The sequence below is a fragment of the Crocuta crocuta genome, unplaced genomic scaffold (genome assembly GCF_008692635.1).
Source record: "Crocuta crocuta isolate KB4526 unplaced genomic scaffold, BGI_CrCroc_1.0 scaffold111, whole genome shotgun sequence".
NCBI classification, from domain to species: domain Eukaryota; kingdom Metazoa; phylum Chordata; class Mammalia; order Carnivora; family Hyaenidae; genus Crocuta; species Crocuta crocuta.
The window spans coordinates 1,573,830-1,601,148 of record NW_027527611.1 but is presented as its reverse complement, the minus strand read 5'-3'; the positions used below and the strand labels follow the sequence as shown (position 1 = coordinate 1,601,148).

At 40.0% G+C, this 27,319-nt stretch overlaps 1 protein-coding gene and 1 long non-coding RNA gene across 2 annotated transcripts in view; one reads left to right on the top strand and one right to left on the bottom strand.

Annotated features, from left to right (window-relative positions):
- The window catches only part of CSMD1 (CUB and Sushi multiple domains 1), a 1,564,948-nt gene that overhangs the window by 714,070 nt on the left and 823,559 nt on the right, over positions 1–27,319 (bottom strand). The gene's annotated exons all lie outside the window — the stretch shown is intronic.
- Positions 11,816–27,319, top strand: part of LOC144237885 (uncharacterized) — a 136,005-nt gene continuing 120,501 nt past the window's right edge. Inside the window, exon 1 of the long non-coding RNA XR_013336957.1 lies at positions 11,816–11,888. This is a non-coding gene — a long non-coding RNA (uncharacterized LOC144237885). The remainder of the gene's footprint in view (positions 11,889–27,319) is intronic.

The window sequence follows — 27,319 nt, the reverse complement described above, 5'->3', positions numbered from 1 at the left end:
CAGAGAAGAACTTCAACAGGCAAGGTGCTTGGACTTTATTTACTAAAGAAGACTCCATTGAAGAATTCTGAACTAGAGTGTGACATAATCAAATCCAGCTTTGCCACGACCCTATCCTTCCTGCGGACTTGTGGGTAGGTAAGGAGATGACCCAGCCTGTGGCCCCTGGCCCAGCAGAATGAGCACACCCTGGGAGCCTGTTGGAAACACATGCTCTTAGCCAAACTGAATCAGAACCTCTGGGAGTGGGACGCACACCCTCTGCTTCCACAAGCCTTCCGAGGGATGCAGATGAAAGACGATTATGGAGACTGTGTAGTCGATGCACATACATACTGTACAGAGTTTAGGAGGATGACAGGCATCCTGCCAGTCTTTGGTAGACCTCCACTGCACAGCGACTTTATGTAACCAGCCTGGGTGGTTGAAGCCATGTCACTGCTCACGGCTGCCAACAAAATCTCCAGAGAACTTTGTTCAGGTGATCAACACTATTTGCTCTGTTGGATTTAAGCTCGGTTAGATTTTATTAATCATTTTTGGTATTGAGTGGATATATTCCTCTCCTTGTGTATAAAAGAGTACAATCTAAATACACCTCTCCATAGGCCAATAAAAAAAAAAGCATTCATATCATGGAGAAGGATGGGTTGCCTTCAGGAACACATTGGCTATATATTTGCCTTTTTTAATAATTATTTAAACAGAGGGTCTCTGTTAATCTCTCACAAAATATCAAGGCGATTGTGCCAGTGCCCCCACAGAGATTTGGGTGGATACCGGCTCTGTGGAGGAGTACACACAGCAAAAGTCAGTCTTCGGTACAATTCCTGGTTCAGGAGTGTTCTATGTGCACAGCTCCACACCTCTTTTCATGGACATAAAAGGTCACGTATGAAAAATCTGCTCTGAGAGCACGAATTCCTTGTCCTCCCAGTATGCTTCCCAAAACGCTCAATCTCAGGCCTCAAGTCAGAATGGCTGGTTTAAAATCCGCATTTTAATTGAATCATAGACACATGGCTCGACACAATCAGGCTTGAAAGGCACTAGCGTAGGCCCTCAATGATAATCATAACAGCAGCACGGGAGGTTTCAGAGTGTGGGGAGTGGACCGATCACATGGCTGTGAGCAGGATCCTTCCCAAAAGGACTTCGAATCTGTTTGGGAAGGAACGACAGCATTCATCTGTATCAGAATTCGGCTTTTATCATGCCTCTGGGGTTCCAAAACAAGACAGAATTCTGGTTCCAAAGAAACACATATTGGTGCAAAGTAGACAAAACATTTATACAAATATAACGTGAGGCAGTAGTACTTCATTCTCTAAAAGTGTCATAAACAAAAATAAAAGATATCAGAATGAAGACCCCATGTCTGCAGAGAAAGTGACCCTGCAGGAAGTGACATTTAGGCCACGCCTGTCAACGGTGTGGATGTAGCATAGAGTTTTCCAGATTCCAGCTTCAAACCAAAAGAAACTTAATAGTGAACCAAAGAAGCTTATTGCAGTGTGCTGACTGTGGAAAAGTGGAGTAGAAATAAGTAGTTTGTATAAGAATGATTACTGGATGGATGCATGGAAGGAAGGTTGGATATAGCCACTATTTATTCAGTTTCTAAAATTGGCCAGGTAGTGCATTATGTAATTTAATACTCATAAAAGCAGATAGCTCCACTTTATTTGATAAGTGAATTGTGTCTTCAAGAGATAGAATAATTTGCTCCCGATCACACATTTTTTGTAAATGGAAGAGCTAAGATTCAATCTTAAAACTCCTTTCTGGGTAGCGTGTTTCGAGGAACAGGAGTTGATGGTAAGAAGCGGGGAGTGGGGGGCTGGGGGGTGCAGGGCATGGGCAAAGTGATGTACCCAGGAAGGAGCCACTCTAAACTCTGGTTGCTGGGCAGGAGTCAGGGGGCTTGTGAGTGACCTGAAAAACACAGTTTGGAAAAGCTCAAGTATTAGAATTAGATTCTTCATTTTAGTAGGGGTAACGCTGCTATGACAGTTGACAGGGCTGCTCTGTAACATCGGTCTTACTCATATTTCCACAACGTGGTCAGTCACGCTGATTTTAGAGACACAAAGAGACAGGGATATGACGATTCTATAACTTGTACAAATCACGGGGCAGAAAGAAATGCGAAATACAAGCAAGTGCAGTAGGTCAGGAGGGGAAAGGAAAGCCAGCACAGGTTGAATCACTGTATCTCCAGTGGCAGCCAATGGCGCATCAGTTGGTCCATTGCTCTATCCTGAGCAATAGATAAATACTTGACGATCCACCGACTGAACTCAGGGAAGGTGTGAACATCTTAGGGAAAGGTTCCTTTCTTATTTTGATATAAGCCTTCAATTGCAACACAACATTCAGGTTTGTCTGCCCAAGAATTCATACAACTGCCCAATGAACTCTGAGAGAGAGACGAATTGGGGCGTCTAGGTGACTCAGTCAGTTAAGCATCCGAATTTGGCTCAGGTCATGAACTCACAGTGTGTGGGTTTGAGCTCCAAATGAGGCTGTCTGCTGACAGCACAGAGCCTGCTTCGGATCCTCTGTCTCCTTCCCCCTCTGCGCTTCCCATTTGCACACACATGCTCACACTCTGTCTCTCTCCCAAAAATGAATAAACATTAGAGAGAGAGAGATCAACAGTTGCCAAGAGAACATGTGGATTCGAAATGATGTATGGATGCACCTTTGAATTAATAAACAATCTTACACAAGTTTTTATGTCTGCACATTTTACTGCAGTAAAGATTTATTTTTACTGTGATCAGCTAGAGATACTACAGACCCCAGAGTACTGTCTGGAATATTACGTTTCATACAGTTACAATGCCAAGCTACACTATTATTCAAATTAGCTGGCGATATGTCCTGTATTTTAAAAACGTGCCATATTGGCCTTTGATTAGCGACAGTTCTTACTTTAAACAACAAACTGTGACACACAACAGGCAATTTACTCCACATGGATTAAATGACATCTGATTGCTTGCACTTCTAAAGTTCCAATGTTGGATTATCATTGTACTTCTGCCTCTTCCTGAAGTTTTATCTGATCTTCATGTCTCCCATATATAGGAGACACTTCCCAGGTCTGTATGCGTGTAGCTGGGTGGTGTGGGGATATTGGTGACTCACAGTGGCCCCAGTCTGTCCCAGCTGGCAGAAGTTCTGCTACTCTGTGAGAAGGTGGGTGTTATGATGATCGTAGCATATGTCCTTATGTGGGTTGCTTCCGAGTATGGTGAGAACAGCAGTCTCACCAGGATCTGAAACCCCTTAGGATTCTCCAGTTCTCTGTGCCTTGATTCTAATTTTGTTTTCATTTATGATTATATAACTCTGTGTGACCATATACTGTTTTATCAGCATGGCCACCTTATTTGCATTGTGTTTAAGATTCCATCAGCTGTAAGTAGCACTGCTATAATATCCCCAGGCTAATGAGAAAAAGGTGCAAGTGAATTGACCCATCTGGGCCAAATGAAGGTAAATTATATCACTGTTTCCTACAGAAGATATTTTTGCCATATTTTTTAATCACGCTCCATCAGAGTATTGTGGGCATGGTAAAGGATATTGATAGTAATAATAATAATAATATTATCAATGATGATGATTTGTACCAGAAGAGTCGGTTTTGAGTGGCAATTTGTTACTTAACTACATCACAGTAATTAATGTTTTCACAAATCCTCATTTATATAGTTCTGTATGTCTTAATTTATGTGTTTTGTAGTTATATACAAGCCATAAGCATTCCTGATTTTATAATTGTATGATGTTAAGATCATAATTTGAACAACAAACTAATTAGCACATGCTCCTTGAGAATTTTTGTTTGTTTGTTTGTTTGTTTTACAAGAGGCTAAAACACACTTAGAACTGATTGGTTATAAGGGAACCCTGATCCGAGTATTTGATTGCCCCCCACACATATCTCTCATCATGTAGATAATTGTGGGGATTGTGAAGTGTAGATAATTTGTGTTACCAGGCAAGCAACAACCACTGTCTCCAGGGAAATACCATTGAACTTTTCGGTTATTGTTTTGATAACTCCCTGTGGCCATTCTTCGAATCCTTACCTCACTGAAATATCAACAATGGCTTTAAAATTATTGGCTATTCGTTAGGGTCTCCGTGATCTCGATGCTCTCAGAACACCCACAGCTGGAGAGGTACATTAGAAAGTGCCCTGTGTACTGAGACCATTTCACCAGTGGGGAAAATCAGATCCAGAAAGAGATGAAGTTGCTCGAGACGGATGGCCAGTGAGCAGTGCTATGCAATGGGACGTCAAGCAGGCTTCGTTAGCAATGGGGATGGGGTTATTTATGAGATAGCTGTTATAGTACCAGAGAGCCAGTGGCACAAGTATGTAGTAGGCAAACGAAACGGTCTTGGTTCAAACTCGATGCCACGCTGACACAGTCCTTCGGGCTCTGACCTCTACGTGCCGTCTCCGTCTATTTTTCTGCCTTTTTTTTTTTTTCCAAACTAGTTTCTAGTTCTCATTTTTTAGAACTGGAGGATCTAGAATTCTTCAGTACACACTCGGTAGCATCTGATTGACTTTGTTTTCTGTCCCGGCATGTGTTTTCAGTGTTTCAGAATCTTTATAGAATTTCGTCCACTGTAAAGTGATCACTATCTTCAATATTTCTTAGCCCTTTAATACATTGCTGATTTGGCAAAAGGGGCATAGAAACTTCTGGAAATCAGTTTATGCATCTCTCCTACCCCCAGCCAGGGTTATCTCAGTCAGAGACAGATACAGGTTTTGAAAGAATTGATCCAAGCAGTTTTGTCAAATTCAAGAAGGCTATAGAATTGGAAGATTTTTTTTCTCACAGATTTCAAGATAATCTATTAGTTGTGTCTTAAGCATAATATTAATTAAATTGAATTGGACCCAAATACCTGAGGCAACCTCTACTGGGTTGGCGGTGAGCATATTGGGAAGTTATAAACCACAGTATGTCTAACCTGAAAACACCAGTTGGTCCTCAGTTCCCTGGTTGACCATGCCTTTCTTTTTCTAGAACCAGCCGTACCGCAGTAAATGTGACACGACACCACAAGAGCAAGAAAGGGTTCATCTTTTGCGAGTGTGACCTAAAATACTCCATTTAGAACAACATTTTTCTAACCAGAACCTTCTCCAACACAGGTTTTGGGGATATTGTGAAATGACTGATTCTGAATCAGTACATCTGGGGGTCGAGGATGGACATCTGAGAGTCTGTGTTTCTAATGAATGCCTGCTGTGTGGCTCCTCCACGCCCACATTTTGAGTGTGAAAAATTAACACTGTAGTATTTGTTGAGAAGTAAATTCTTGATGAATAAATAAGTGAAAGATCAAACACATAACTGGGCAAGTTAGGAGCTAAATACAAAGTCTTAAACTATAAATATGTGCATAGAACATTGAACATAGGATCCTTCCCGTCTTTGAGAATTTATAAGGCAATCTCTGAAAGTGAGATGTGTCCAGGCATCAGGAATATAAGTCCATAGGGGCGCCTGGGCGGCTTAGTCAGTTAAGCGTCCAACTCTTGTTTTTTGGCTCTGGTCATGATCTCAGGGTTTGTGGGATTGAGCCCCACATTGGGCTCTGTGCTGACAGTGTGGGCCCTGCTTGATATTCTCTCTCTCCCTCTCTATCTGCCCCTCGTCCACTCACACCATGCACATGTTCTCTCTCTCTCAAAATAAACTTAAGAAATGTAAGTCCATAATTCCATGCACATAAATATTAAGTATGTTTATTTCCTCCTACATATTTCACAAGAGCAGGTACACCTAAATTAATAATAGGCTTAAAAATATTGATTTTTCTATTTTTTGTCTACTGATGTTTACATTTTGTGGGTCTGTAATATTAACAGGGACAGACATAAACACTATCACATAGTATTTCATCTAATATGTAAAATGAGTCGTTCTCCTGGGTCATAAATCTTCTCAGTTATAATTTAAAACACAGAAATCTATCTTAATAAATTACTACCCAAGTTTATGTTGTAAACCATAGCTATTCTATGTGCCATAGACATTCTAACTCTCTGTTGTGGTGAGCCACAATTATGATTAAAAAATCAATTATTTTGATTAAAACTCATTTTCTTAATATAAAGGAAATATTTATTGTTGTCTTCAAGTGTGTGATTTTGAGGTGAAGCCAACATCTAGATGATTCATGAATTATGTCTAATCAATATGTGAGTAAGCTGTTGAATATGCAATTACGATGACCATGGTTATACTTCGCCTGAACAGCATTCAGCTGCAAATGCCTTTCAAATGGCCTCTATCAAGCGGGTCTCAAGTCAAAGGGTCATTTCATGATTGATTTTTCTAATTAGTACCTTCATCATATTGGAAGTTAAGTCACCTATCCAGTTCAGTTTTTATACTACTAAGACACTATACTTTTTTAGGATTTATAAGACACATATAAAAATAATGTTTTCCTAACAGAACCAGAGCAAACATTAGAAGTGAATCTAAATTAGGGCACCTAGATACTTAACACCCATATGTAGCTCTGGTTGTGGTGTGGAGGTAGGAGGCACTTCCCCGGTAATTCTAGTTAATCAGGAAAGGAATTCATATAGTTGGAGGCAGGAAAAGGGTCAATGCACTTTTCAATTAGACTCTCTTGTTAGCATTAATACTGCACACTTACTTCAGCCTTTGCACAGAGCATTTATTTTCCTGTAAATAGCCCAATGCCAGACAACAAATCAATAGAAAGTGGAAAAACTATTGTAAGTCTATATTTTTGAGGAAAATGTGTTAGAAGTTTTTTTAATTAGATAATTTTAAAGATAGCTACAGTTCTGCAATTGAGGGCCCAATTTAATCAGACAAACTTGAACATATGCTGGTCTTTATGAATGTCACAACCATGAGAGATATTTTGCCAATGGAGCTATAATTTCTAGTTGCTACCAAAAGGAGAGAAAACCCCGAGTGAAACTTACAGGGAGTGGGGTGGGAATGAAACAAGACAGGATGTATAGGAAGTAGAAGATGGGTGTATGCCTCTCCTTTTCTAATATTCTTTTCTTTTTAAAATGTTTTAATGTTTATTATTATTTTTTAATGTTTTATTTATTTCTAGGAGAGAGAGAGAGAGAGAGACAGTATGAGCAGGGGTCAGAGAGAGAGGGAGTCACAGGCTGAAACAGGCTCCAGGCTCTGAGCTGGCAGTCAGCACAGAGTCGGACGCGGGGCCCGAACCCACGAACTGCAAGATCATGACCTAAGCGAAAGTCGGACGTTTAACCGACTAAGCCACCCAGGCGCCCCTAATGTTTATTTATTTTGAGTGACAGAGAGAGAGAGACAGAGTGCGAGCAGGGGAGGGGCAGAGAGAGAGGGAGACAGAGAATCTGAAGCAGGCTCCAGGCTCTGAGCTGTCAGCACAGAGCGCGATGCAGGGCTCAAACTCATGGACCATGAGATCATGACCTGAGCCAAAGTCGGATGCCCAGCCGACTGAGTTACCCAGGCACCCCTTTTTATAATATTCTTGAATTTCATTTGTAATGGAAGCATTTTAATAAATGTGATATGTTTATTTTTTAAAATAAAACTTTAGAACAAGATTTCAGACTGCCATAATAGTAGTTTCAGAGGCTGATTTAGGTTTTGGCAAGTCTAAAGGTCATATAATTTGGGTGACCCTCTAAAGAATAAAGATAGAATATTATGAATATTATATTAAGTTTAAAATTGATATTTCTAAGGATTAGACAAGAAATCACACGTTATACATGTTTCCAATGCTGAATAATTCTATAACAATCAGAAATATCGGGGGGATGGGGTGCCTGGGTGGCTCAGTCGGTTGGGCGTCCAACTTCGGCTCAGATCATGATCGCACAGCTCGTGGGTTCGAGCTCCGAGTCCGGCTCTGTGCTGACAGCTCAGTGCCTGGAGCCTGCTTGGGATTCTGTGTCTCCTTCTCTCTCTGATCCACCCCTCCCCCCTGCCCTGCTCACGCTGCCTCTCTGTCTCTCAGAAATAAATAAAAACATTTTAAAAAATTTAAAAAAAGAAATATTGGGGGGGAATCTGAAAACAAAGTGGCCTCATAATCCCTTTAACCTCTGACAAATCCTATATATAACGTGTATTTTTCTACAGTTTTGGCAGACTGATCACCTCCTCATGTGATCCTGTGATCCTGTAATATCTTTTGGTAGAGACAATAGAAAGATCATCTGGACTTCGCCCAGTCAAATACTTTTTCAACCTTGTTTTATAAGTATCACACTTATTGGCAAGCTGTATGCCAATGTGACGACTCATTTTGGTAACGTCATGTGCATTGTTACTGGAGAAAGCTTCCATCGAGTTAACTGCACCATGTAGCCTCTGGTTCTGTCCGTATCAACTGTTTTCTCATGCCCGTGGCCTACCTCCTGCCAGTGTCTGGCATTTAGAACACACCCTCACTCCAGAACAGTGGTCTGCACTGTGTGCCATGATGGAGCTGAGGTCACATAGGAATTCTCGTAGAAGGACTAGAGAGTAACTCAGGTACACATAAAAGTGAGGGAAACTGTATAACTATGGAAATAAGTGATGGCTTATCTTCCCATTGCTCCATTGCCAGAAGACCCACTACTCACCAAGCAAGAGTCAAGTTCCCTAGAGGGAAAGATGGAGGGGTGAGACAACAGTCTTCACCAGTCATATTTGCAAAATCTTATTGTAGCACCCTGTTGCACGGGATCCTACATGCGCACTCTGAGAGGGCATCTTCCAGAGCTTGAAAGGGTCTGTGTGAGTGACTGGTTCTGAAGCCAATGATTCACGAGCTTTGGGGGAAACATTTCTCTAATGATTTGTGTAAGTAAATGCTAACATATAAAAAGTGTAAAAGCTTCCCCCACACATCTTGAAGAGGGAGGTTGAAGACAGTTTTTTCTCTTTAGCAATTACAGGTGAGTGATGCCCTGGATTATTGAAGGTTCAGGTATCCGAGTAAATGTTTGACCTCAACTATTTGGTTTAACCTTATAAAATGTAACTGCACATTCTAAGCACTGTAGAGGCATCGTATATTTTGGGCTGTTACCTTTCACTTGCTAATGTTATCTTAGTGTGTGTGTGCATGTGTGTGTGTGTGTGTGTGTGATCTGTACTGCCTTAATGTAAAAAAGGACTTTTCAGCATGCACACCATAAAACCTTACCAAAATGTGACCTACCTTTATATTTTTTTGCTTATTTGCTCTCATCTTAGTATGAGATGTATCCTACCATGTGCTGTTATCAAAGTAATTGATATGCTTTGGAAAACCAACTGGAAAATATCAAATGTTTCTTTTTAATGTTCTTTTTAAATTTTTTAATGTTTTATTTATTTCTGAGAGAGAGAGAGACAGCGTGAGCAGGGGAGGGTCAGAGAGAAAGGGAGACACAGAATCTGAAGCAGCTCCAGGCTCTGAGCTGTCAACACAGAGCCCGATGCGGGGCTCAAACCCAGGAACCATGACATCATGACCTGAGCCGAAGTCGGACACTTAACTGACTGAGCCACCCACGTGCCCCTCAAATATTTCTTAAGAGCTTGGCATTCTGACAATTTTGTAAAACTTATATCAAAATAATAAATATACCATTAGCTAGCCTTCACTGAGCACCTTCAAATAGGTTTGCAGATAAGGTAATTAAGGCTAATGGAAATCATTAGTGTGCCCTTATCACATAGTGATGAACTTATAAAGCTCTGACTCAATCTCAGGTCAGAATTGTGTGACTTGGAGGCTAGTTTTGGGGGCAGGAAGGTACAGTGGAAAATACACAGGTTATGGAATCCGAGAGATGTAGCGTCAAAAACATCACCTATTGAGGGGACTTCATTTTCCTCACCTAGAAAATGTTCATGACATCAGTTTTACATGTTGTCAGGAGAATTATGACAGTATGTAGTCCATACCAGACACTTAAGAAAAGTTGCTTTTCCTCCACTCTGTGAATACGAACATTTTTATCATAAACACTCATTAGACATTGCAGTATTTTAGTCACTGGAAAGACTCAAGACCAAATTTGTGCATTACTATAAGCATCAGACATTCTTGCTAATTTGTAAAATGCTCCTAACATGACCCTTTAAGTACTTTCTGAGGCAAAACTCATCTGGAATAACAGTGTTACTTAATTTGGGGGTTGAAAACATGCTTCTTTTTCTGGGGTGGGGAAATACACTACATGCTTTATTTCATGTAATATTTATTCAGAATTCCTTGTGAATTAGGTATTATTCATCCTGTGAGAGAGAAATGTTATTTTTCACATATATTTATTTAAATTGAAGTTAATTAACATACAGTGTAGTATTGGCTTCTGGACTAGAACAGAAGGATTCATCACATACATGTGATATCCAGTGCTCATCCCAAAATGTGTCCTCCTTAATCTAGCCCATCCCCCCCAGCCACTTCCCCTCCTTCAACTCTCAGTTCGTTCCAGTATTTAAGAGTCTGTTATGGTTTGCTTCCCTCTCTCATTTTATCTTATTTTTCCTTCCCTTCCCTGATGTTGATCTGTTGTGTTTCCTAAATTCCACATGTGAATGAAATCATATGATATTTGTCTTTCTCTGTTGACTTATTTTGCTTAGCTTAATACACTCTAGTCCCATCCACGTCATCATAAATGGCAGGATTTTGTTCTTTTTGATCACTGAATAATATTCTATTATATACACCACATCGTCTTTATGAATTTGTCCATCGATAGACATTTGGGTTCTTACCATAATCTGGCTATTGTTGACAGCACAGCTATAAACACTGGGGTGCATGTGCCCCTTCAAATCAGCATTTTTGTATCCTGTGGGTAACTACCTAGCAGTGCAATTGCTGAGTCATAGGGTAGTTCTATTTTTAATTTTTTGATAGACATTATCTTAATTGCAGAGATGTGAAGTGCCCCATCCTGTGAGTAGACTCTGTACTCTGGACCAGCCCTACCATCAGAATACTTGGTGGACCATGTATAAGTTCATCAGTGTTTGGAAATCCAGGGACATGAATGCTCAGCACCCACAGCAGTGTACGCTGAATCCCAGCCAGTAGAGTCTCATCAGAAATGCCTTTCATATAATTTCTATTTTCTGTGGGGATTTGAAACTCAACCACTCCTGTGTGGTTTCTCAGTGAAGGAGACAAATGGGTGGCACCTAAGTGAAGGACACCCTGGGTCACCACTGAGATGGAGCAAGGGACTCAAGGGCATCAGATGAAGCCCAGCTGTTGCCAGGGCTGTTACAGCCCTGCATGAAGGCAGGACCTCTATAAAGTCTCTCACCTCTCTCACCGGCACAGGTCACTGTATTGACAACAATGAAGCCCCAGTATTTAAGAATTCTGCATATTTTCCTTATGCCAAAACATACTCCACTCCAGTACAAGTTGGGAGTGAGGCTGTAAGCATGGAGCAAGAAGAATCAAACACAGAACATTCTGCCTACCTTTGATTGTCAGGAGAGGGGGCTCTACTCTGTTAAATGCCCCTAATAATATCCATTCTCTCCATTCCACTTTTTTGCACCACATTCAAAGTCATATTCCTAAAATTTTCATTTACTCAAAACCCTATAATGGCCCCTATTACAGACTGAATTGTATTTCCTCAAAATCTGGGGTTGGAGCTCTAGCACCCAATGTGACTGTATTTGTACCACTTTAAGGTGGTAACTGAGTTGAAATGAGGTCAGAGGGGTGGGGCCAAATCTGATAGGCCCACTATCCTTGTAAGACCAGGAAGAAGCAGCTGGCAGGAAGCGTGCATGGAGAAGAGGCCACTTGGAGACCACGGAGGAGGCAGCTATCTGCAAGCCCGGGGGGTAGGAGAAAGCAAACTTTCTGGTAACTTGATAACTTGATCTTGGACTTCCAGCCTTCAGAACCACGAAGAAATAATTTCTTATTGGATAAGCTCTCTGTTCCGGGATGATAGGCTGTGGCAGTCCCAATGCACTGGTGCAGTGCAGCGCCTTTACCTGTTAGTACGGGATACAAAGCCGTTCTCCGTCTAGTCACAAAGGGTCTTTCTAGTCCCGGTTTCCCAAACCAGCCTATCCCAGAGACTGAACAGGAGCAGATTCTCTCTTATCACAGTGGGTAACAACTCCAGCACCTCCCCGGGTACAAAAGTTCCTCATCATCTGTGCCCTGTGGACCCCAATCTCTGTGAGTGTAGTCAGAACACCTTCACAGCTGCCCCTTGTGGCAGCCAGAATCCCCCCTCTCTCTCCACGGGGCCCTCAGCTATTTCTACCATAACCACCCCCACCTTTACACACCTCCCGGTAAACTGGAATCATATTTTCTCCAAGACACCTGAAGCTCCTTCAGGGTGGGACCAAGTTTCCCTTTATCTTTGTTTTCCATTGTCTAGCTAAGGGTCTGCCAAATAGTAAATGCACAAGAGGTATCTGGTGAATTAATGGGTGCAATCTTCCACTATTATTAAGATTTCCCAAGCAGATTGATTTTAACATCCAGTAAAATGTCTGATGTTTCTTTGCAAATTGACCGATAAGATGGCTTGTCTTTTATTAAAAAGTGAAATTTTTATCCTTCGAAGGGAATGTAATATTTTAGCTATTAAAATGCTCCAGAGGAAGGTATGATCCGTATATTCAATAACTTCCAAAAGTATATTGTTAAATTGTTGAATTTACCCTGAAACCAGGCTACAAAAAATGAAATAGGGATTCAGAATGAATTTTTGGATTTCAGTGCCTTTGACTTTGGAGATTTCATTTTACTCCTTGTTGTCTATATTCCTGAAGATTCACAACAGGTGGGTATCCAGTACCTACGCCTTTATGTCCATGTGTTGACCATAACATTGAGTCTCACTTTGTACATAGTAAGGCAACATTAGAAACAATTAGGATATCCTAATCCTCTTCAGATTTTCATCTGTGAATTTATAGTCTAAGTTGATTTTGTTTAATAGGAGGTAAGGAGCGTTTGGTATTTAGCAGAAAATGAAAATTTTTCATTGGCATAAAACATGGCATGGTTTTATTTTTACTTCTGAAATTACAGGCAATGAATTTCTAGAATATCAACATCTAAGAACCCTCTCCAATTTTGTATTCAATTACTGTTCTTTTATCATTCTTAGTTACAAATATCTCTTGGGGAAGTCACCTTAACAAGCTTCATTTTTATTCTCTAGACCTTGATTTTTGGGTTTTGAATTATTAGAAGTCAAACTTCTAATAAAATGGTGATCTGCAGATGAAATCTATATTTGGTATATTACGCTCTTTGTTACAGTTGTAAGAAATTATAGTAATTGTGGATGTTGGATTTACAAGGACTTTTGGTCATGAGAGATAGATCAAGAACAATGCAGTTATTAAGTTAGATATGCAATCCTGAATGATGTAAAGCTATGCTGTTATTGTGGTAAAAATTGTTTACATTGAAGATCATTGAAATACTACGCATTCACGAGCATAGGCATTCTTTCCAGACTATCCTTTTCAGCTTCTTTGAGATGCACTACTCCTTTTACCTTAGACACTCTCGCTCACCGTCCCATAGCCTGGACCTCCATAGGCTCTCCAGCTGGAGATCGTGTCCGAGCAGCCGCCGCCCCCCCCGTACGCAGTGAGATTAATACTCTACATGATAGAGCACTTGACCTTGCTTGTATCATGAAGATCCTGTTAGATGATGCAGCTGGGCCATTATTAGCTCAGCTTTCTCCAGCTGGGCTCTTGATACAACAGGAGTCCTGGCAAGGTCAGGAGGGAGAGCCCACAAAGCACCTCGTGTTTCATTTCCACTCGTCGATAATCGTCTCCTAAATGACACTCCTTTTTAATTATGCATCTTATGCGTGAACTTTGCATGGAGGTAAAAAAAAAAATTGGTATGGAATGAAATAAGCTTATCAAGATTATTGACAGTTCACCCAACTGAGTAATCACTATGCTTTGAATTGGGATACAGATTCTTTCCTTGAAGATCAACTTGTCAGCTTGTTTGTTAATAAGGCGTTTGTATGTGGGTAAATTTAGCAGATGATCCGATTCTCCTTAGGACCCCTAACTTAATCTTTAGGCTTTGATTTGAAGTTTCAGATTAAGTCAGTTAAAAAAAACAAAAACAAAACCTTCCAGTATGGTAAATACCTTACACAAATACTGTTTGTTGTTCATGTTACCCTGTTTAGACAATGGTTAGCTTGTTTTTAATTGTACAGCATTGCAGAATAATAACTGCGTCATAAATCTCTTTTGGGCTTTCAATTTCTTTGCTAGAAGCTAGGTTGCTTTCACAATCAGATAAAAATTCTGAAGGAACTTTTTTCCCCTTAAATTTATCCTGTTACCAACAGCACTATTTTCATACGTGTAATTTTGCTAAGTGGGTTGTCAACTCCCCCCCCTCCCCCCGCTGTGGAAGCCTGAAGAAGACTTTACATTTCCAAGGTCTTTAGCATATATGAAGAAACTGAGGCATAGAAGCAACAAAGACTTTTCTAACACAACATGCCCAGTTCATATCCTGGCCTGGGTCACTAGCTCGTCTTCTCTCGGGGTCAAAGCTAATTACTCCAAAATCTCTACTGTCTCCATTCCTCAGTTACAAAGATAATGCATCTTAACTCCTGGTCAACAAAAGTGCTCTCAAGTCTATATTCATGTTAGAGTTACTTGGGGAGCTTTATTTTTCTTTGCCCAGCCCTACAGAGACTCTGACTTAATTGGCTCAGGAGAAAGTCTGGGTATTGGTAGTCGTAAAATACCACCAGGTGATTTTAATGTGCAGCCAGAGATGAGAATACCGGGTCTAGAACTAAATTCCAATTCTGTGAATACATTACCTAATATTCACGGATGTTTCAGACAAAGAAAATAGCATGCCCTTGGTTGCATCAGGAAGAACGAGTGCTCTATTTTTGTCCTGAAAAGGATCACCAGGCAGTGGAAGAAGGCTGCCCTGTGGGTCTCCCAGGTGGCTCTATTATCACTGCAGGTACAAGGACATTGATTTCCCCACAGTCAGCTGTTCCTTGTTGATAAGCACCTTTGGGAGCTTAGACACTCGCAGTGTCTGGAACATTATCTACAAATACCGTCAACTTCACCCACTCAGTATAGTTTTGGTAAAATGCTCAATTTCTAATTGAGATACTCGGCTTGACTAGAATTGTGTCCTAAGAATAGATGAGGAAATGTTTAGAGTAGAATTTGAAAGGTACCTATAATCGTCACTCTTGTGAATGTTCAGTGCTTTTCTGAAAGTTTTAATGCTCCAGAATCTAATGGAACACTGAAAAGTGATAGGGTGATTGGATTATTGGCTGTGTTTATGCTTAGTGAATCAGTATGGATTGAGTCAGAGTGTAGCCACTGGGGGGCAGGAACTGGAGTTAAAACGAGGTTCAAATTCCAATTCTATTCCCCATTTATGTAATTTTGGTAAAATCTTTTCACCTTTCTAAATTGTAGTCTCCTCTGGAGAACAGGAACGATCACTACCTAAAAGGCACTGGATTAAGGGCTTAACGAGCATGTAACATATAGATGATTCTTAACCAATAAGTTATTACAAGATCTGGCTCTGGAGTCCACAAATAAGAGCCTGGGCCCATCTGCCCCACAGAGTTTGGTCAAACTGTACCAGAACACAACCCCCACCCCTTCTTTCTGAACGCGTTGTCAGTGATTTTTCCACATACCAATAGAAGCCCTGAGTAGTGACAGGGTATTTAGGTAATTACCTAAAATAATTACCATCTGGCTCAATAAAAGGCAAATCTTGAACAGATGACCTTCTAAATTACTGCTATCATGTTTAGCAAACCGATAATGGACCATGATTGTTTTTTTTAAATAATTAGAATTCTAACAATGTAGCTGTGCTATGATTAAAGAGTTTAATAGCTCAAGTTACGACTTGATACTTCTGTACTCCTTCACAGAGAAGCAACAAACCTCATAAAAAATTTAAAACACCAATTTAGAATGTCAAGCAAAGCTAAGGAAAATAAGTCAGAAAGACCAATACAATAAGATTTCACTTATATGTGGAGTTTAAGAAACAAAACAAATGAGCAAATGGGGGGAAATGAGGCAAACCAAGAAAACTTCTCTCAACTATAGAGAGTAAACTGATGGTTACCAGAGGGGAGGTGTTTGTGTGTGTGTGGGGCGGGGGTGGAAATAGGTGATGGGAATTAAGGCGTGCACCTGTTGTGATGAGAACTGGGTGTTAAGTGTTGAATCACTATATTGTACACCTGAAACTAATATCACACTGCACGTTCACTAATTGGAATTTAAATATAAACTTAAAAGCAAACTGTTCTGTCCATAGAAATTTTGGCCAGGTCAGAAATATTTTATTATAGAGTTTTTCAGAAAGTCACCTCTGAGCCATAAAAAAGCTTTTGGTGTATGCGTGTGGAGGCGGGTGATGTGTTAGTGTGTGCGTGCAAATTCATGAACACATGTATTTTCATGAATTTGGGGGGGGAAGTAGAGGGTAACACAATAGAGGACAGCAAGCCAGTGAAGATATAATTAGTTAATGGATAGATGAATGAGCACGGAGATGTTTGCGGCAAACTGAGATTCCAGATAATAGTCTGTGATCACGTTATAGGTGAAGTAAATCTTTTTTTCCCCTCATCTCTCTGATGATGCGGCAGACTATGGAGAGATGTTTTCAGAAATCTTTCATCTTTGAGAACAGTAGAAATTTGTACTGCAGCTTTGTTCGCATAATTTATAGCATCCTGTGATCGGATATTGTCCTTATAACCATTCCATTGGCAGCTTCAAGCTTTTATATTTTCATTTAACAATATAAATGTCAGTAGTGTGCCACTGACAAACCCTGAAAAGGTCAGATTGATTCTATAACTCACACACCTGTCTGATTCTAATGGCTTCTCTGGAGTTCCTGTGCAAGCTAGGAGACCGTCTCCCAGAGGAATCTTTAATTTTTCTTGCATGTTCATGCCTCCTAATAAAACTCCGTGTCTGTAGTAGTTGTACACTGGAAGCTATCTACTTCAGGATCAGGATACAGCCATGGAAACCACACACATATTTTAGCTTGCCTTAGGATGTATTAAGTTAGGTTTCTTAATAGATAGATGCAAGCTTTATCAGTACACACTCCCTATACTCTGCCAAACAGCTATCAGATCCATTATCTGTCTTCCAGAGAGGCTGGTCATACCATTAGCAGCCATCCCCAGCCCCTAACTAGAAATCCAATTTTCTTCTTTTCCCTTGAACAAATCTGCCACCATACCCTGAGACTCCCGTCCTGCTAGATGACACAAGTCTGCTCCTTGCTGTCCGACAGTCCTGTTGGGTGGGTTCCCTTCAACCCTGCCTCCCTGGCCCCCTGTGCCCCCTGTTGCCCTCTTGGCTCCCACTGGGAATCCTACATACATGGAGCTCCAATCCTTGTCGCAGCGTGTGCCGCTGCTTCACTCCCCCTTTCCTAGTTCTTGAGTTCAAGCCCTGCCCTCTGGCCTCAGTCCCCCAAACCTCATTGTGTTTCTTCTCTCCAAAGCTGATTTTCTGTTTATCTTTAAGGAAGGTACACTAGACTCCGATGGAACTACCTTTTACTCCCATCGAGACCCTCTCCCTGCAGCACTGAAACAGCTACTCATCACAATATTGTTTGCATTCATCCCTAACTCAGTTTCCCAACCATGAAACCTCTTTTGGACACAACCCTCCAAGGCTGGAATGACCCTTTCTTCAAACTTCAAATGGCATTTTTACAGGGTAGTGCAATTGTCTGCTTTCTTGCCTGTATTATCCGTTAGAAGGACAGGTACGATTTCTGCCTTGTTCACCTCTGTATGTCTAGTGTCTACGTGGTGTCTGGCAAATACTGTCTATCTAGTAAGTTGTTGACTGCCTGAATCCTTGGAACCACAGGCAAGCGAGGCAAGAATTCTTCACAGAGAACATTCCACATCATTAACCAATGTCTGCACGCTGGATCCACTGCTCAGTCTCTTATGTGCAGGTAACACATTCTATTCACCTCTCCATCATGTTTGTGTTTAGCTTAACTAGTAGTACTGGATCACAAGAGTAAATTTTGAATCCCTTTTTTACTCCATGAAATTCACATAGAAACAAAACCATCTTGGGGCGCCTGGGTGGCTTAGTCGGTTAAGCGTCCGACTTTCGCTTAGGTCATGATCTCGTGGTTCATGGGTTCGAGCCCCGCGTCGGGCTCTGTGCTGACTGCCAGCTCAGAGCCTGGAGCCTGTTTCAGTTTGTGACTCCCTCTCTCTCTGACCCCGCCCCTGCTCATGCTGTCTCTCTTTCTCTCTCTCTCTCCTAGAAATAAACATTAAAAAATTTTTAAAAAACCCCATCTCCATCCTCAAGATCAATTTCTGTTATAAATAGAACCTCAGTAAGAGGCTGTTCTAATGTCTGAGCATCCTACAATTAGAAATGAGTAGTACATCAAAAATTCTTCCTGTGCACACACTTGTGGCATTTAGCACAAAAACGATCATGTTATGGTAGGAAGTTGCTCAGCCTTGGAATTTTTATAGAAATGAGGACAAAGTAGATATTTTGGTCTCTCAGGAGCACAAAAAGAATGCCAATGAGACTGGCACTCTTATTTACCTACAGATTTTATACAAATGGAGGCCAATCATAGGAGGCATTGCCCCAGTTAAGTTGAATTAAATTGTAATTTAAAGAAGAATGTCCATAATTTGCTGATCAGCATTAAAACAAAACTTTTTCACAAAATCATAATAAATTCTTATGTGTGTGAACGCATACATGTAGAACTGTGTATCAGGGAATCAAGCCTGACCACGGTGGTGAACCTGCACATGACCTCACAGCCTCGTGGGTGCTCATGTGGTGATCCTCCTGGGTACTAGAAACTATGTTTTTTAGTCTCTCATCCTTTCATGTCCCTTGAGCTCAAGACCTGTAGTAGAGCACGCCACTGTGGGCACTCGCAAGGTCTTTGTAACAGTTCTATGAGGAATGTATTTATTATTCTTTGTCTACCCAGGTTTTCATAATGCACATACTGCTCACACAGCACAAATGATGATCTTGCATGTTAAATGGAAGGATGTTTAGAATTATCATAAGCACAAAAGAGGAAAGTGGAGGGCTTGCTCAATAAACTTTCCTACTCAAAAAGCAAATTTTAAGCCACCTGAGTGTATAAATATTTTCTTAGGAAAATGAGGACAGAATGCTTAAATGACTTGGGGTTTCTTCTTTCATTGTGTGGTTTACTTTTCCTAGAAGGTAGGAAAACTACTTGGGCATCCATCTTTGGTATGGGAGTGAAATTATCCAGTAAAATCTGACCTTGTGTCTATTTCACTAGACTATGTATAGTTTATACTTTGGCTATATAAATATGTTCATCTATATAAATTACAATTTTTTTACTATCCCAATTGGTAAATACCTTTTTTGAGCAATACTTCTAAATAAAATTGTGTAACACAATCTAAAAAGTGCTACTTCCCTGTTGGTTTACAATGATTAGTTTCAATCGATAATTTCCAAATCACAGAAGAGCTCAACCATACTTTGGTATATGGTACTTGATTGATATGTTTGTGTGAATAAATTTCATCAATGAATTGGAATTCCTGTAGACTTGAAGGCATTGATCCAGTGTGCATCAGTGATCAAAAGACCTATAAATCCTAAGGATTCATTTACGGCAGGAGTGAAAACTGATTACACACACATGCACTATTCATAAAAAGCTATATTGTATTACCAAGGAGATCTCAAATTTGACTCCGTGTGAGCCAGTGCTCACAATAAATCCATGAGATAGGAAATAATTTCCGTTTTTTAATGAGAAAAATGAGATTTTACATAAAATGCTCAGACACTTACATAGTAATCTGCAAATTCTATATTTGAACCCATTTGAGTGAGGCCCAAGCTTTTAACCATGCTGTTATCTTAGTTTTGTTTATACTAAGGATTTTCAGAGAATTTCTTAGCCAAAGAGACACTAGTAGCTCTCGGATGTTCTTAGGCTTTTGATCAGTTCAACAGAATAAAATATGCATATGGAAATATATGTTGTGCATTTAGAATTAGAAATGCTCACAAATGGAATTCTTGCAACTTCAGCTCAGGGTCACATAGTGGCGTACCCCCAACAAAAACCTCCTATGCTCTTCGTATCCTAAACCCTTGTCCAGGTAACCATACTCTGAAACGGTGTTGATGACTTTTTCCCATTTTGGCACTTTATGTAAATGGAACCATAGATTTTTGCATTGTTTTCAGTTTCTTTTGCTCATGGATATGTCTGGGGTATTCATCCAAGTGTTGTCCACATGGAGTCTGTTCCTTTTTGTTGCCATGTAGCCTTTTATTTTGTGAATGCACCATAATTGATGAATTTCCTCTGTTGATGGACATTATAGAACATCTGGTTGTGACAGTTACATAGAGTTCCATCTTGAATATTTTAGCATGTCTTGGGTAAGTAAATGAACACCTTTTATATAGATGCCTAGAAATGGTATGGAGTCCTGGAGTATGACCTTGTTTGATTTATAGTCTAGCAAGCGTTTGCCAAAATACATGTGTGAACTTACGGCGTTGGGCAGTGTACAGGAATCTGTTCTCTAACCTTGCTAATATGTTCACTTTTCTTTCTAGTGGTATCTCCTTATGGAGGTTTTATTTTATTTTATCTAACGAAGTAGAGCATCTTTTCATATTTATTGGATTGGCTCTCTTGATCTTTCTCCAAGAATTGTCCCTTCAAGCCTATTGCCTTTTTCCCTTATAGGTTATTTCCTTTTCCTAATGATGGATTTATAAGGCTTCTTTATACATTCTGTAAGTCAGTCTTTAATTAGATGGATGCATGGTGATCATCCGTTCTCTGTGGCCGAAAGTGTCTTTTGATGAATAGAATTTCATAAATTTACTGTGGTTTAACTTCTAATCTCTTTTAAATTTGAAAACCCTTTGTCCACTCAAAGGTCATGAAGATGTTTGCTGGTGTTGGGCTCTAGGAAATTTCTCATTTTACTTCTAGATCCAGAATGATACAGGGTATCTATACCCTTTTTACACATGAATATGCAATTTGTCCTCTACTGACCACCGGTTTTTTTTGTTGTTGTTTATTGAGAGAGAGAGAGACAGACAGACAGACAGAGATGAGCAGGGGAGGGAAAGGGGAAAGGGAGGGGGAGAGAGAATCCCAAGCAGGGTCCATGCTGTCAGAGCAGAGCTCAATGCAGGGCTTGAACACATGAACCATGAGATCATGACCTGACCTCAAATTGAGTCGGATGCTTAACCCACTGAACCACCCAGGTGCCCTGTGACAACCACCTATTGAGAAGGCAGTCCTTTCCCCACCGCACAGAACGGTGTGATCTTTTTTTTTTTTTCAAAATGTTTATTTATTTCTAGGAGACAGAGAGAGAGACAGCGTGAGCAGGGGAGGGTCAGAGAGAGAGGGAGTCACAGACTGAAATAGGCTCCAGGCTCTGAGCTGGCAGTCAGCACAGAGCCCGACGCGGGGCTCGAACCCACGAACCGTGAGATCATGACCTAAGCGAAAGTCAGACGCTTAACCAACTAAGCCACCCAGGCACCCCCAGAACAGTGTGATCTTGAATAAGTCCCTCAAGTCATAACTACTTAGTTACTACCAGAAATCCTCATTGTTGGTAGAGTAAGACCTTGTGCTTTGCTCTTCAAAATCACTCTTTAATGTACTTGGCCTTCTGTATTTCTCTGGGAATTTTAAAATTGGTTTGTCAATTGACACAAAACAAAATGAAACCCTGCCGGTGTTTGGGTTAGGACTGGGTTAAGTCTACTGATTTAAAGAGAATTGCTACCTTCACAGTACTGTCTCCCTGTCTCCTAATACCTGGGCATAACATGCCTCTGCATTTCCTTAACTTTTTTTTTTTTAATTCATTTTGAGAGAGAGAGTGAGCAAGGGAGGGACAGAGAGAAGGGGAGACAGAGAAGACCAAGCGGGCTCCACGCTGTCAACAAGAGCCCGATGCAGCTTGATGTCACAAAATGAAATCACAACTGGAGCTGAAATCCAGAGTTGGACACTTAACTGACTGAGCTGCCAAGCCCCCCCTCCTCAGTTCTTGTTTAATTCCCCCCCAAATGTTAAGTTTAAGGGGTCTTCCTCCGATTTACTTATACAGATTGAGGTTTTGCTGATATATAAGTGGCCCCTTTAAATTTTTTTTTATTTTTCATTTTTATGTTTATTGGCTGTGTATCCAATGTGAATACTTGCTAAGTAGTATTGCATTTGCATTTAATGGGGCACAAAGGAAGACCAGGGAATCTTGCTGGAAAAGATAGAGAAGCACACAACGTGCATGTCCCAGGCATTAGATTATTCTAATGAAATCCTCTATGATCAGTCATCTTACGGGAAAATATATTGCTTTTCATAGATTTATTTTCAGATAATACTTACATAACCATCTTTAGGAATAACGTTTCCTCACTTGGGGGATTTGAAACTGAGGGAGTATGAAACACAAGTGGAAACATTCCTTCCTCCATAGGTTTATATGAACAGTTAGGAAATATATGTGCCCTAGACTGGAAAAGGGATACCCAAAAGTATAGTATTTGTTCATAAGATAACTGGCTATATATGGTCCCATTGAAAAGCATTTAATTAAATCAATTTGCTGTGTGGCTTTGGAAAACAAGTTTCATCTATAACTATAAAAGTAAGTTAAATAGCAATATTTGGATAATTAAAATTTACATAAAATACTCGTAGTTTAAAACTGTTTTGGTCCTATGGCAGTTTATTTAAATGGAAAATCAGAATATTGTTTTCTTTCAAGTAAAATTTAATAAAGAACTAAGACTGTGTTTTGGGGAGTTTGAAAGATGTAAGCAAATCTTGGTGCATAGGGCAAGAGAATTTGATTTACAATACATGCTAAGAGAAGGTAATTCATACAGAATTGCACTTGCAATCACATTGCTTCCCCTAACTGCTCCACTTGGCTGTTCTTGAATCTAATTTCCTTTGTACCATGATAGAATGCTCTGGAGTTCACTACTGAAATATACTGCCCTTCATGGATTCAAGCAATATGCTTGTTATGTTAGGAACTCTGTTTAAACACACACACACACACACACACACACACAAACATCTCTTATAATCCTACAGGTTTTACACTTTACAGCAGTCAGTAACTCAGTAACTTCAGTGTGTAATCCAACCTACTAGCCCATCTTTAATTTCTAATTTATTAAAAAATACTTCAGGAGCACCTGGGTGGCTCAATCAGTGAAGCATCCAACTTTGGCTCAGGTCATGATCTCAGTTTGTGGGTTCGAGGCCCGCATCGGGCTCTGTGCTGACAGCTCAGAGCCTGGAGCTGCTTCAGATTCTGTGTCTCCCCCTGTCTGCTCCTCCCCCGCTCACACTGTGTGTGTGTGTGTGTGTGTGTGTGTGTGTGTGCAATAAACTATAAAAAATTAGAAAATACTCTAGTTTTCTATATACTGAGCACTGGGTCAATAAGGATATGAAAATGGCTAGAGAAGTCCTCACCCTGAGACTAAAGCATGGGCGCGTGCGCGCGCGCGCACACACACACACACACACACACACCAAATAAAGCCATGAATATCTGAATCTGAAAGCAGTGTTAATTGAGGTCTATGTGAGCTCTAATCCACATACACTTTTGTTTTTTCATTGTGGTACTGGTATTAGTCTTTCACACTTTTCTGTAAACCATAAGATCACTAGAAATGTTGGCTCTCTAAAGGGAAGGAGATGTTTCTACTTCACTTGTGAAACCAGTGATTAGAAACAAATACAGTTCTAATGTCTGTGTATCTTTTTAAAAATTTACTTATTTTGAGAGAAAGAGAGGGAGAGAGCGAGCGAGAGAGAGGATCCCAAGAAGAGCCTGCACTGTCAGCACAGAGCCCAACACAGGGCTCGACCCCAGGAACCATGAGATCATGACCCGAGCCGAAGTCAAGAGTCTGATGTTGAACCCACAGAGTGGCCATGTGCCTTGCTAACTTTTGTAAAGGTGGTATCAACGGAGAACAAAAGAGATTGCAGAGGGAAAGAGGGGATCTTGCATAACTTGCTTTATCTCCCATTTCCACACAAATAGGAGCCATACCTGGGAATACATCCTGCACAACTGCAGTGATGGATTTCTTCCACATTTACGGCTTTTGCTACATAAAGGCATGGCTACTTTATGTATATAAACTGTCCTTAGATTATCCTAATAAGTCTGAAAATTTTAGATTTGACTTCTAGAGCATTTTTGCTATGGACCCATAAACTCTATAAAATACACATGTAACACATGTATTTATGGGTCTATAAATACATACATGAAAGTTATAATTAAGCAATTTGTTAGTAAGACAACGTGACTTACACCTGCCTTAACTAGGGATTGACAATAATACAGTGTATTGAACACTGAGTCGAGAATACAACAAAATCCTGGAATAGTCATGAATCATAAAGATGGCATCCTATGCCTGCAGAGTTATCAAAACGTAATATTCTACAAAAATAATGCAACAAGTATATGCAATATCAGGGATAGATAAAAGATATTCAAAAATTTGTACTAATACACAGTTTTCAATGACCTACCCAAATCATGATTTTAAGTGCATAGATGCATAGATGAAGTTACATTCCTTTATAGCTACTCTATCACTTCTGATATCAGTAAAGAATTAGGCTGAATTTATTTGTATCCTGAACACACTTGATAAAATATGAGAAGGGGGGTGGTGGTGGTGCCTGGTTGGGTCACTTGGTTAAGTGCCCTGACTCTTAATTTTAGCCCAGGTCATGATCTCGCCGTTCATGAGATTGAGCCCCATGTGGGGCGGCACGCTGACAGCATGGAGTCTACTTGGATTCTTCCTCTCCCTCTCCCTCTCTCTGCCCCTCCCTTCCCACAAACATGTCAGTGCATGCGCTCTCTAGCTCAAAAAATAAAAAAAAATACATGATAAAAGGAATTTATGATAGTAAAATGGTTAGTAAGTTAGCTCAAAGTCAGAAAGTGTAGGTGACCTTAAGTAGAAGGAACAGCACATGTTCTATTTAAACAATGTCCTAGGCTAAGCATCAGACATAACAACAACTCAGATTCATTGACAGACGTTTTTTGAGACTTTTAAAGTTTTTGCTCAGTAAATGAAGGCATAGATATTTGGAAGAATTCACATTGATTACATGTTTCCCTGTTTATATAATTTTTCAATTCTGATAACAATAACATTAGCTCATATTTTACTGAGTTAATATTTGTATTTGTTTTCATGGTTCGAAATGAAAAGTAAAACTAGCATTATCACTGCCAATGTAATAATTACAATTTGGGAGGATCCTTATGGAGGCAATTCCAGGGATTTCTCTTCTCAGATGAAGAAAATACAGATGCAGGAGTGTTTTAAGAATATTATATTGTATATACCTCAGGAGAGGGATCAAGCTCCTTTTAATCTCCCTGGAAACCTCATTTGTCACTACCTGATATTTGTTTTGTCTTTGAACTACCCAAGCAAAGAAGGAGACAAAGGGAGTGTGGGCATGTAGGCAAAACATGACAAAAAAGATACTTATTATAGACCTACCCAAAATGAATTCATTTTTATCCTATCCACTCTACTATCAAATATTATGATTTTATCATTTATTTTGGCTTAAGCTGAAGACTGAGCTATAATTCAGTTTAAACTTTAAAATTCTTTATTTTAATTCCATTTTAGTGTTATATTAATTTTATATGTACAGTAGTAATTCAACATTTCTATATATCACCAAGTGCTCATCTCAACAAGTGCACTCCTAATCTCCATCACCTGCCACCCCACCCCCACCTCCCTCTGGTAACCATCAGTTTGTTCTCTATATTTATGCATGTTTCTTCATTTGTCACTTTCCCCCCTTTGCTCATCTGTTTTGTTTCTTAAATTCCATACGACTGAAATCATATGGTGTTTGTCTTTTCTCTGACTGAATTATTTTGCTTAACATAATACTCTCTAGCTGCATCCACGTCATTGCAATGGGCAAGATTTCATTCTTTGTTATGGCTGAATAATACTGTGTGTGTGGGGGGGGGTTACATTTTCTTATCCATTCATCAATCGATGGACATTTGGGCTGCTTCTGCCTCTTGGCTATTATAAATAATGCTGCTATAAACATAGGGGTGCATATATTCTTTTGAATTTGTAATTTTTTATGTCTTGCCTTTGAGAGACCAAGACTGAGAGCGAGCAGGGGAGGGACAGAGAGAGAGAGAGGGAGACTCAGAATCTGAAGCAGGCTCCAGGCTCTGAGCTGCTGGCACAGAGCCTGACGCGGGGCTTGAATCCATGGACTGTGAGATCATGACCTGAGCCGAAGTCGGACACTTAACTGACTGAGCCACCCAGGTGCCCCTTGAATTTGTATTTTTGTAACCTTTGGGTAAATAGCAGTGCAATTCCTGGATCATAGAGTAGATCTATTTTTAACTTTTTGAGGAAACTCCATATTGTTTTCCAGAGTGGCTGCACCACCTTGCATTCTCAGCAACAGAGCATGAGTATTCCTTCTTCTCCACATCCTTGCTGACACCTATTTTTTCTTGTATTGTTGATTTTTAACCATTCTGACAGGTATGAGGTAACCCCTCGTTGTAGTTGTGATTTATATTTACCTGATGGGAAGTAATGATTATCTTTTTGTGTGTCTGTTGGCCATCTATAGATCTTCTTTGGAGAAACGTCTGTTCATGCCTTGTGCCCATTTTTAATTGTATCACTGTGGGGTTTTTTTGTTTGTTGTTGTTTTGCCGTGGAGTTTTCATGTTCTTTTAAAAACATGTTTTGGGTACTAACCCTTTTTTGCGTATGTCATTTGGAAGTATTTTCTTCCATTTGTAGGTTGCCTTTTAGTTTTGATGATTGTTTCCTTAGCTGGGCAGAAGCTTTTTATTTTGATGTCCCTATATTAACTTTAGCTATGGATATCTATCTATATAAAATATTGGATATGTGAAATATTTCCTCATCAATATTTTCATGCTTCATGGTTATTAGACAAAATTGCAATATTTGTATGATTACATACTTAATGATAGTATTACTTAACAACATACTCAATGTAAGCATAAAACTGAGTTACTAATAGACTTGCTAATTCTTTACATTATTAGACATGAATTATAAAAAATACACAAGCCATGTGC